The sequence below is a fragment of the Manacus candei genome, unplaced genomic scaffold (genome assembly GCF_025592945.1).
Source record: "Manacus candei isolate 608988 ecotype Guabito, Panama unplaced genomic scaffold, ASM2559294v1 h1tg000067l, whole genome shotgun sequence".
Classification (NCBI taxonomy): Eukaryota; Metazoa; Chordata; class Aves; order Passeriformes; family Pipridae; genus Manacus; species Manacus candei.
The window spans coordinates 5568894-5581430 of NW_026138115.1; positions in this window are offsets into that span (position 1 = coordinate 5568894).

A 12537-nucleotide genomic window follows, 5' to 3' on the forward strand; every position below is an offset into this window, starting at 1 on the left:
GTTACTTCCCCTCTTCCATAGTCTCATGGCTATGGAGACTGATCTTTGTCTTTTGCTTTGTGTTTTGTTTTGTACAGCAGTGTATTCAGCTGCTTGCTGTCCATTTGGTTATATCATTCATCTGTATCCTGTGGGGTTTGTGTCTTGATGTGCTGCTTGCTCTGAGGCCAAAGACCACAGTCTTTAGAAAGTGGACATTATCCATTTGGCAGGTGCCTCCAAACAGATGGAATTCCCTTTGAATTCTTCTGGCACTGCAAGACTCTTGCATCAATTTTTTTTCTGGATCATTTTGGTTTTGATGGGGTCTTGCCAGCTAACCTTAAGGAACTGCTGGTAGCAAGTGACTAGGTGTGTTTCTGCCTTTTTGAAAGTCCAGAGCAGGACTGAGAACCCTGAAGAATTACTTCTCTGGCAAAATATTCGATGGGTCATAATGTGTAAGCATTTGAAATATAAGAATTTCTCTGGACTTGGTAAATTAATGCAATAGTCACAATCTGTGCCTTGATGTTCATTTGAGATCAGGACTCATCTGTGTTAGGATATTACCCTAACACAAGCAGAACCTTTTGTACCAGAGGGATTAGGTACATTATGTAAGAAAGGGAAACAGAGGTTCAATGACTTACTCAAAGTATATAGCAATCACAAAGCTATGAAAATCTATCTTAGCTGATACCAAAGTAAGATCTGCTACTGATTCATTTGAGTTAGATATGTACTATCTATATACTCTATGTACTCATTTCTTATTCTCAGTTCACTGGCCCTCAATGTCATATCACAGGATCCATCAATGGCAACCTGCCTGGAATGAAATTCAGCAGCTACTTAACACTACCCGATTTAACTCTGCATGTGGTTCATATTAGAAAGAAAGAAAATTCCCAGCCAACTGAAACTGGAGGGAGAAATTTAGCTAAAAAAGTGTAATTATCTAAATAAGAACTCTGGCCAGGATTACTAGACAAAGACTGTCAAGGGAAGCGTGACAAACAGAACCAGTCACAGCCTTGGTTTCACATTTTCACTGTGTCACTGCCTCTAATCTCAACCAAATCCTTTCTACTTTTATTTTCTTTAAACCTTGTAAACTTTTCTAATTTTACCAAGACTGAGGTAATTGAAAGCTTCCCTTGCTAATTGCTTTCTCAAACAGGGCAGGCATCCTCCTGGCGTTACCATAACATCCTGTGAAGCAGAACAAGTACAGAAGACTGATTTTCTGGGGAAAAAAATATCTTCTAGCTGCCTCTAGAAGATATTGCTTTCTCAATAAGTCATTATACATGGGCGAGGGATTCATTGCTCCAGGCTATCTTTTGTTTATATTTATATTCCTGTTCTGGTGGTTATTTTTTCCCAAAAGACAAATGTTTAAAAATCAGCATCTTGCTTTTAGTTTTAAAGTTGATGGGAATGAAACTAAAAATTCTTCTAAATAAATGTTAAGAGAGCATAGGTCTAGGAAGCTTTAATTATTCTATGACCAGTGGGTGACTATGGCTAGGAACCTTCATCTTTTGGTGCATTGTTCCCCTACCTTTAGAATGACCATAAAGATAATGATCTTTGTAACATACTTTGAGAAAACATTTATACTAAAGCACTGTGTAGCAAGAAGTTATTATCATTGAATTCTAGATTTTTTATCAGCAGGAGTAATGCAATATTTTGTTAAAAGCAACACATATGAAATTCTGTATTTCTCCTGTAGGGATTAAATCTCAGTTTAAATAGAAAAAAATATATTTGTTTCCTCCATGCCCTATGTTGAGAAGGGTAGAATGGTGAGTACAATGATTGTACACTAATTTTTAGCATTAGCAATTTGGCTGCATCAGTTCACGAAATACTGTTTTGCTTTTCTGTTACAGAAAACTCAGATACTGAGGACATGATATCTATTTCTTGCTCTATTTGTCTGATATTGAATGCAATTTCAGCATCATGTATTGACCTTTCTAGACAGATGCCTCTTGAGTGATATCTTGATTGATACTCATGAACCCTATTCCATCTCAGAAAATTCATATAGTCCTCTCAGTGTTTTTTTGTGTAATTAAGACAATTTGGTCACTGATTCAGTATTTTTAAACAAAAGTGTGGTTTAGGGCTACTTCTACTCTACTTTCAAAGAGCAAAGTACAGTAAGAGTGTGCTATTGTTGCATGTATGGGAAACAAAGATGCTTAATGCAACATAAGGATTACAAAAGCAGTATATCTGAATTCAGTACTATAGTGCTTTCCAGGGAGAGTATGCAGCTGAAAATTAGGAGCAAAGCTGAGCTTCTGAAAGGTTATCATGCAAATAGATGAGTATGTAAAGCAGATTTGAGAACAGGCTTACTGGATTCTTCCTCTGTCCAAACTTGATATGTGTTCTTGTGCAGAGTGCCCCCCTCTCCTGATTCTGCCTCACTGCATCTACTTGTAATTACCTGCCCAGCTTCATCTTCTGTTCTCTTTATGGACCTCTTCTGTGTGTACAAAGGACTTTGGTATTAACTAATAGTTCTCATGGCGTTGCACTGTTTTTCAGCAAGACCTGTTTATATTTTCAATAAAAATTAGTACAAAACAGTTAGGTCAAAGATTTCAGACCTTCAACTGTTGTAAATAAAATTATTTGCATTTTTAAAAAACAAAGCAAAAACCAACACAAATGATACTGGTCTAACCACTCACATACTGTCTCAGTATCCCTCATCCTGTTTTGCAAAGTTGTTTGATTTCCTTTTCCATTTAGCAAGAGCATTCTCTCATGAAAATACGATTACCTCCATCCAAGTGGCAAGTTTTTATTTAGTTGATCTTGCTATGATCAGAAATTCAGTTCAAACTGTCCATGAGAGGTCTGACTGAGCAGAACACTTTTGGTCTGCACTGAATAGTGTGACATCTGACTTGGTGACATAATCATAAAATTATTCCTCCATCATCTTTGTTAACACCAGAAATCACTGACTCGTTATGCAGAGGCCAACTTTCAGTCTTTGGTGACCTATAATGGACATGACCCAGCAACCAAGCAGGGAAAATTTTATCCAATTAAAAATTCCCGGAGTCATCCAGTCTCTTTAAAATGAAGAATCTAAATAATAGATTGTATGAAGATAGATAACATTCTCAGCATCCACTTTGTTTCAGTCTTCAACACAAAGGGAGAAGAGAAAGAAGATTGGAGTCAGCTAAGTGAGATAGATGGGTATGAGGTTCTGGGAATATGAGGAAATAGACTTAATAAGCAGCAAGTAAAAGAATGCTTCAATAATTTAAAGTGTCTATAAATCAGTGAGGACCCAGTGACATTTAACCAACAGTTCATGAGGAAGACCAACAAGAACTGTGGTGATCCATCAGCTGTATTGGAGAACGGATAGAGTACAAGTGAGCTATGAAGGAGGAGTGAAGTAAATAGCAGTATGTTGTAAGATTTTTTTTTTTAAGTGCAGGAGGCAAAAGGCTCCCCATATTATAAGTTATTTCTTTCCCACTAAGAAATAATATGTTTTGTATACGTATGAAACTTCAATTGCTACACCGGTTATAGAAACAATCTCTAAGCATCTCTTAGTACAGCCTAAAAGTTTTCTTATGTATACCCTTAAACATTTGTTGTGATTGTTGGATGTTTTTCCTGGAGGAGTGACAAATATGCTCATGTAATTTTTTAGTGTCACTTCTACGTGCACCAATTGCAACTGTTTGTTTTTAATCTGTCTCTAATTTCCTGCTAGAATTTATATATCTGTAAGATGTTACACAATTTCCCCTTTCTCACTAGGAAAATCCTTAGACGAGTTTTTACTTGGTTTGTTGAATGATGAGGAAAAATTGTTCCCTTCTCCGGGGAAAATATCTATTGCTGAGTGAGTTTGCTTCTATCCGAATAAGCAGTCTTTGAAGAAAGTGAAATTGCAAACTGGGGAGAGAATTTCAGAAAGATGGGGTATTGGCTTATATACAGATTACTGGCTGGATATGTGATGGATGGTGTTTTTGCACAGTTCAGCTGTAAAGGACTTCATATCCAGAATAAGCTGTCCTCTCCACAAGAGAACACAGTATTTTTGATGTAGTAGAGAGTGACATATGAGTCTAAGAAACAAAATATTTGAAGCTGAGATATTTGGCCAATATTTTAAGTGGATAAGGTTTTGAATGTGGTAGTAGTTCTTTTCATGATCCTGGCATATCATGGCATAGATGAAATGAATGGAGCAGTTGGAATTGAATTGCTTCCTAGATACGGGAAAAGAGAGTAGAGCCAAATCTGTATGGGTCTGTTGTCTCTGGAAGTCTTTCCTCTTTTAACTGAAAACAGCCTCAATGTGATGATCTTAATGACATACTGCAGAAGACCGCTACAGCACCAGGTTTCTGGGAAGAGTTTGGGACCTTCATTGAAATGACTTGATGCTCTTCTACTTCCGTTAGATTAAATGTTACCCATATTAGATTAAATTAAATAGGAATTGCAATTATTTTTCTTTAAATGCAATTGGATTTCTAGAATACTGGCTTAAGTCTGGGAGTGTATTCCAACATAAGAAAGTGAAATGGGTTTGAGATGTTAACTAAATATATATATATATAAATACTTATTTTATAATGAGATAAAAAGTATTGTTCTGGGAATTAGATGGAAATCTCCACAGTCATTTTAGGGATTTCTCAAAGAAGCATTAAATGTGAAAAATTTCATAAGATTAGAGGTGTATGTCTCTGGGCCCTACTAATTGTCATCATGATACTTATCATGTACATTAACTATATTGCTATTCTGAGTTATGTAGTTATAGCAGGACTATAATAGAAAGACAGGTGAATGTACTTAATTTCCAAATGATCTGGTATGCTTTAGTTCAAATGGCTTTTAAACAGCTAAGTCTGTTTTTATAAATGTATATCTTTGAACCTGAAGGAAGAATTTCTTTCAGAGCATAAACTGTCTGTGAAGACATAGAAGACGAAATGGACTTAGACTGGAGTCAGACAAAGAAACAGAATGAAACATATTGGAATTAGCTTTGTGCTCTGCTGAATTGGGAGATAGTGGTGTGCATATCCAAAATCAAGGTGGATTCCAGTGCTTTGCTGAATTTGATCTTGATATATGGTCTGAGGTGCTGAACTATGTGTAGAGGGTTGTCTGTATTAAACAGTTGTCCAGTGTTTAGGACAATGGTCTCCTAATCCCTGACTGTGATCAATAAACTTGTAGTTTCCTGATGGCAATGAGTAATATGTAGGAATACAGTTCTTGGTGTCAATTTTATGAAAACCTTTTAAAGGTTATTATTTTTTTCACAGTAAAAAAATCCTGTTTCAGGTAAATATATGAATTTCTAATACATAAATCTTAACTGCATTCCACTAATGAAACAAAGTCTCAGTCAATTTCTTTCTTTTCTTGAAGTCCATTACAGTTCTCATTTAAACCTTTCAGCAAATGATTCATGATTACTTCAGTTTTGTGAGTATTCATTCTTTACCTTGCCCAGAATTATTATAATGAAACCTTTGGATTTTTTTTTATATTAAGGATAATTTAATTTTTTTCCCATGGATCAAGTGCATTACATTTTAAATTATTTATTGCAGTTGCTTTTACAAACTAAGGTACAGCTTCCATGAGTCAATTTCTTAGACAAGGCAAATGATTATGGTATTAATTCATTCTATGTGTAGCATTTTCCCTAATAAATTTCTCCTATTTTGTCTTTTGATTATGAGTGACAAATTAGAGAGGGATAAATTTTTATTTATTTCCTTATTCATATTTTCTATAGGACAAAATAACCTTTAAAGCTTTTGTATTTGTGATTCACTGCCAATTTAACAGGGCAGTGAGCTGTATAACAAGGTTAAAATTCCTCCTTAAGCAGTCAATATGTAATAATGAGCACTGAATTACAAATTGAAATATAAAGACCTGTAAACCTCTACCTGGCAGGTGATTCCTTCTTTTTTACTTAAGGAAAACAAAGAAAAGAAAGTTGGGGTGGTGGGGGGAAAAGAGGAAAAGAGCCATTTTTATATATTGTTAGGATCCCAAATTGTACTCTTCATCTACTTTAAAATGGACTTTTCAGCATGGCCTCTGCCTGGATCATCTTGCTGCCTGAGCAGTAACAGCTTAAGGTATCCATAAAAGTGGCTTTGATGTGGTTCGTGTGTTTCTCAGTCTTTGACTGCTCCTCTTAATTATTCTATGACCTGGGTAGTATTCCCTCTAACACTGAAACATAAGGACCAAATAGAGCATATTTGTATGCTTGAATTAATCCTTACTTGAAGCTTCTATCAAGACAGGAAAACATGGAGAAATGTTATTGCATGCTGAAAGAATGTGGCGTGGAACTGACGGCAAAATTATTTTGCTCAAGTGTGGGCTGCAGCTCTCCAGATGATCTTAAACACATCTCAAAGACTGCAGCCTCATTGGGTAGGATTGAATTTTGCCAGTGCTACATTTAAGTTTGTCAGATTCCTCTCTACTCCTCACTTCACCTCTTGCCATAGGAACATTTTCTATCCAGGGAGAATATGCTTAGAAAGCAAAGTTACAGCTGCCTTTGCAATACTTGTCTTTTTTTCTAATGTGATTTTAAAATCCACGGGTCTGAGAATAAAAAAAAATATTGCATGACATTATACTTCTATTTCCCTGTTCCTTACTGGGAGAGAGTCTGCTTTAGTTCTTCTGTTTTCTTGCTTCTCTCCCTTGCTGTGATTCAGGCTCACTGGAATAGGAATTTCCATGCTGTGGACCTGATGACTGACTTGAGGCATCCTGTATGCACAGGACTGGAGTGCTCTCACTCTACTGAGCAACCCACCACACTTACTGTTGGCCTTGTACTTTGGCTCTGTTCTCAGAGCTGACTGGCTTTCCAGTCTGGGAAACTGCAGAAGGATGTGCCCTACTCAGACTCAAGATTTTCCCACAAGGCAATATGGATGTGTCAGGGTTGATTTTTGGAGCTGAAGTTTCAATTCAAGCCTGGCTAGGAAGGAGGCAGGTTAAATATAACCTTACAATCCCTTTTGTAACTTGGACACAAACAGCCAAATGCAGAAGGATTAGAGAATATACATGTGATCTCTTCAGCAGTGCATATACACAGGAAAGAGCTGATGGTGGAATAATTATTTTGAGTATTCACAGAGTGAATCAGAATACTCACTTCTAGCCTGGCCATGACCTCACTACCTGATGGAATAAGGACATTACTTCATGCAGATGAAGACAGATTATTTGAATCTTCAGAGTCAGCTTGGCTTTGGCTTTGAATCTCCTCTGACAAGCACCCTTCAGCAACTTTAATATATTTCTGTTCTCCCAAATCTTTAATTCCTAAGAATTATTCTTCCAGGTGGAAATACTTCACCCATCATGTTAATTATTTATTAGTCTTTAAGAACCAAGAGTATGCTTGAAGCTGGTGTCTCTACAGAGAACTGCAAAGGGAAGAACTTGAACAGTTCTCTGCAGCTCAGTGTGAGACCAGCTTAGTGAATATTTGATTTGCGGAGGGAAATAGAAGTGCTCTCTTGAATGTTTTAATTAGAGTTAGTACAGGCAGCCATGTCTGCATTTAAGGTTGCCCAGCAAATAAAGCTACATTTATAGAAACTTTTAATTCTTTTAAGAGTAATGGTAGATGTAGTGATTCTTAATCTGGGAGAAATGAGCTTCCAAGAGGGATAACAAGTCACACTTTTTCATGCATTTCAGATACTCTTGGTCAGATTGTAACAGGTTGACAACGAGCTAGATACTCACAAGACCTTGCATTCCCTAGAGACAGTAGTTACTTCTCAGCTAACAAAGTGGCAGAGCTAAAAGAATAGATGTTTCTATGTCAGTTGTGGCTTTGGTTTCCAGATCTGTAAGTACAATAGAAACTCATAAATAAAATTTAAAAAGCACACAAGGGCTTTGAACCCCTGTAAGATTTCTTGTTGAGGTAGAATACTGAACTTATAAATTCCTATGAACAATTCAGAGTTCCCAATGTCTCAGAATGAGATGTTTGACATGGCACTTGAATGTACTAGAAATCCCTGAAATGGCATTTTGCTGTGGGATTTAGGTCATTGTAGTGATAGGAAGTCCAGTGTATTCTGGAACATTTTTATATCTCATTAGTATATAATATCTAATCATCCAAATGCTTGAGACTGGAAGGGACTTCTGGAGGTCATCTGGTCCAACCTTCCCGCTCAAGCAGGGCCACCTAGAGCTGATTGCCAAGGACTATGTTCATGTGTTTTTTGAGTGTCTCCCAGGAGAAAGACCTCACAATCTCTCTGGGCAACTTGTGCCAATGCTTCGTCACACTCATAGTAAAAAATTGTTTCCTGATGTTCAGATGGGACCTCCTGTGTTTCAGGTTATGCTCATTTCTTCTGGTCCTGTCAGTGGACATCACTGAAAAGAGCCTGGCTGCATCCACTTTGCAGTTTCCCTTTGGGTATTTGTACACTTGATGAAACTCCCTCTGAGCCTTCTTTTCTCCAGGCTGAACTGTGCCAGCTCTCTCAGCCTTTCCTTGCAGAATGCATGATCCAATCCCTTTCTCAGCTTTGTGGCTGTTTGCTGGATCCTCTCTAGTGTCATAGAATCAAAGGAAATCTTGAATTAGAAAGGATTATCAAGTCTAACTCCCAAGAGCTCCATTTCTGTCTTGTACTGGGGACCCCAGAACTGGACACAGTATGCAGGTAAGGTGTTCCCAGTGCTGAGTAGATGGAAAGGATCACCCCCACCCCCCCTTAGCCCAATAGCAGCACTCCTCCTAATGAAGCCCTGGTTACTGTTACCCTTCTCAGCCACAGGGGCACATCGCTGGTTTCTATTCAGCTTGGTGTCCACCCAGAACCTTGGGTCATTTTCTTCCAAGTTCCTTTGCAGCTGAGTGAACCCCAGTGTGTGCTGTTGCTAGGGTTGTTCCTCCCCACGTGCAGGACTTGACACTTTTCCTTGTTGAATTTCACAAGGTACCTGTTCTGTTTCCCCAGCCTGTCAAGGTCAGTCATTTCTTCCAGTTTTGTATCATCCTCAGACATTCTGAGAGTATGGTCTGCCTTTTTATCCAGATCATTAAGGAAGATGTCCAACAGGATCAGACCCAGTATTGATCGCTGGGGTACATTGCTAGTTGATGATCTCCAACTAGAATTCATGCCACTGATCACCACACTCTGGGCCCAGCCATTCAGCCAGTTTTTGGTCCACCTCACTCAGTATGGGCTCATCCAGCCCATACTTCATCAGCTTCTCTGTGAGGATGTAATGGGAGACAGTGTCAGAAGCCTCACTGAAACTGAGGTGGACAGTATGTACTGCTCCCCCTTTTTCTACTAAACCAGTCATTGCAGAAGGTTATTGGGTGGGACAAACATGAATGGTCGTTATTTTCTAGACAGCTGTGCTTCCAGCAGGCAGAATTATCAGCAGCATGTATGAGAAGAGACTTAGGGAGCTGTGGCAATAGGCTGAGACAAGATGTGACTTAGACCCTCCTGTCTCTTAATAAAGTTAAGTGAAATAAGTGCCATTTCCCCTCATTAGTAGTCTCTCTTTTTTTTTTTTTTCTTTTTTCTTGATGTGGATACCACTTAGATCAAGACAGCCCTTTCTTGAAAAAAATTTGAACGGAGAAAATACTTTTCTTATCTCTATCTTAAACATCCACTTATGTTGTAGGGTATCACAACTAACATTTTTGGCTAGTTTATAACGGAGGGATTAAACAACTGTTTTCTTAAACTGTTGTAGGTTTTGGGCCATGGGAGCTTTATGAGCAGGGTAGTTCAGCCCTTCTTGTTGGGGATATTATGCTTTGGTAAACAGTCAGTTAATTACTGGCCTGAAGAGATAATACTTCTGCAGTTGGTGATATGGGCAGTCGAGATACTTAGATATTCATATCAGTTCAAATGAATATTTAAGAGTTTTATACAAAGTAGACAAGAATTAATAAGAGAGAGAAGTTCCTTAAATATTCATCAGGATAAGGATTAGGGCTTGGATCTCTCTGGCGAATGTCCTAACAGCCGGGCACCAGAATTCTCCTTTCTCTATTGGTCCCTGAGTAGTCAAGTCTTTCTTAAAAAACAGAACAACTTCAGGGGCAGAGTGTGAGAGAGCGTTTCTTCAGTGCACCAACACAGACCTAAGTTCAGATTTCTCTCACAGATCAAGCAGAAAAAGGAATTAGTACGTTGGCCTCCTACATGACAGGTGAAGGCTCAGATCACTAGATTCCTGGATATGAAAGGAGGCATCTCTTTCTCAGGTACTTTGTGTGGGATTATATGTAATTTGACAGTATTCTACAGTCAAATTGTATCAGAAGTCTAGAACTGTATAGATTGTACATCCCATAGGGCTGGGGAATTACTAAGTCCTAGGTACTGTTCAGCTGCTGAAGCACTGATAAATGGGAAAGAAACAGTAGCTTGTCAGAAGTCATAGTTCCTAAATGATGGTTTTTAGCAACCAAAGTGGGTTTTGGGGCTTTATGCCCTCGTTGGAAATTTGTCCCTAGCATGACAGGTCTCTTTAATGGAAGGCATTCTTAAGTAGAGTGTCATAACACTTTCATCTTTTGAGAAAAAAGAATATTGAAATGAAATAAAAAGGTTTTTCTTTTTTTCCTCTTAGTGACATGTTTATCATATTTATAGGACAACTTTTGCATCATGGTTGCTCATTAAAAACAAGGTCTAGGACACAGAACCCTTCCTGCATTTGTAAGGTTTCTCTTTTTTCAGGTTCGTCGCTAATTGTTATGATTTCTGAAGCAGAGTGATAAGCAGGAACTATCTGGATAAGGATGTTTTTAAAAGAGTGGTGACACTGAGTAGAAAATGAAATGTCAAATTGACCCAGCTCTTTTTTTTATTTCATTAAATAGAGCTTACAGTCACATTAGTCAAGATATCATTGATTACAAGAATTTGTATCAAAATTTGTTAAAAGCTCACACTTAGCAGACAATTTTCTTGAAGGTTTAAGCAGTGAAATACCAAAGAGATTTTCCATAGCCTCTGAATTACTGCTTACTATGTTTTACCTGTTTTTAATATCATGTGTTACTAATCCATTGATTTCACTGTCAAAAAGAAAAATCCCCAAAGTTTTACCTACGGCACTTTGTTTACATAAAGTATGAGGAAATGGAATTGACTCTTCTTTACTTGGACATCTTGTTGTTCAACATATTTCTTCACCCTTGTCAAAATATCAGCAAAATAATTTTGAGTATTCTGTTGAAAATAATAATAAAAAACCATTTAACTGTTAAACCATAAACAAACCAAACACACTACAGACTCTCTTGTTATGGTTCTAAAATCATTTGGGCTTGAAATTAAGATTGGCAAGACATGACTGCATTTATTAAAGTGAAAATGAAGTATTAATTGTTCTATTTTTCAGCATCCAGTCTGTAATTTAAATATCTAATCAGTTTCTTCTGTAACCTCTAACTGATATAAGACTTTACTGCCTTGGAATTGTTCACATGGAGTTCCAAACATGCCCCAGTTATTATGTATTTTATTTTTTTTAACTGGCATTGAATATTCCAACTTGCTTTTCAGCTTTGCTGCTCCTGTCATTGCCAGAGAAATAATATCAATAATCTGAAACTTTTAGTATTTCACTTCCTTTGAAGTTGTGAATAACTGATATTTTGAAAGAAACTGCTATTCAGAGACTTTGTAAAATGAAGTGCGATAAGACACAAATAAGGCTTTGAGTTGACTGGCCTACTTCCGAGATCAAGGGCCTGATTCTGCTCATTGTGTGAGCAGTAGAAGAGCTAAAATTGATGGTATTCCAGTGGTAGAAACTTACAGTGTTCCTTCTGATAAACCACCTTCTCACTTACTTTAAGCAATATTTACTACTTGTCAAATTATGAATTTAACTGTAAAAGTCTATTGAGGCCCTTGTAGCTGCCCCTTTGTTCCATATGCCTGCTGTCTAACCAGATATCTCACAGTTTTGTAGTCTGAAAAGAAATTAAAAGCAATATCAACACTGATCTATTTTGTGCCTACTCACTGGCTTTTCCAGTGAAAGTCACTAGACAAAAAGGCAAAATGTAGGCTTTCTTAGTGAATAGATTCAGGTATCTGCACCACTGAATACTTAAATATAAACCTGTTTGCTGTAGTGATTCATTAATTAATGATCTGACCAAGTAGGCACAAGGGGGAAGAAAACACAGGTAGAACTCTTGGAAATGGAAATAATATTCAAATACTACAGACAGTTTTCAAGGCGGCAGCCAAGTGACTGAAATGAATAATGAAGTGTGTCTTAAAATTGCATAGAAACTGATGAACCTGTGGATGAGTGCATCAAGACAGTTTCATTTAATGGAAATGAAAGAATACCTATATGAGACGAAAGGGGAAGGGAATATTCATCTTTATGTATTTGTTATGTTATTACCCTTTTTCTCTATTTTCATAGTCTTACATATACACTATTTGTAAGACACAATTT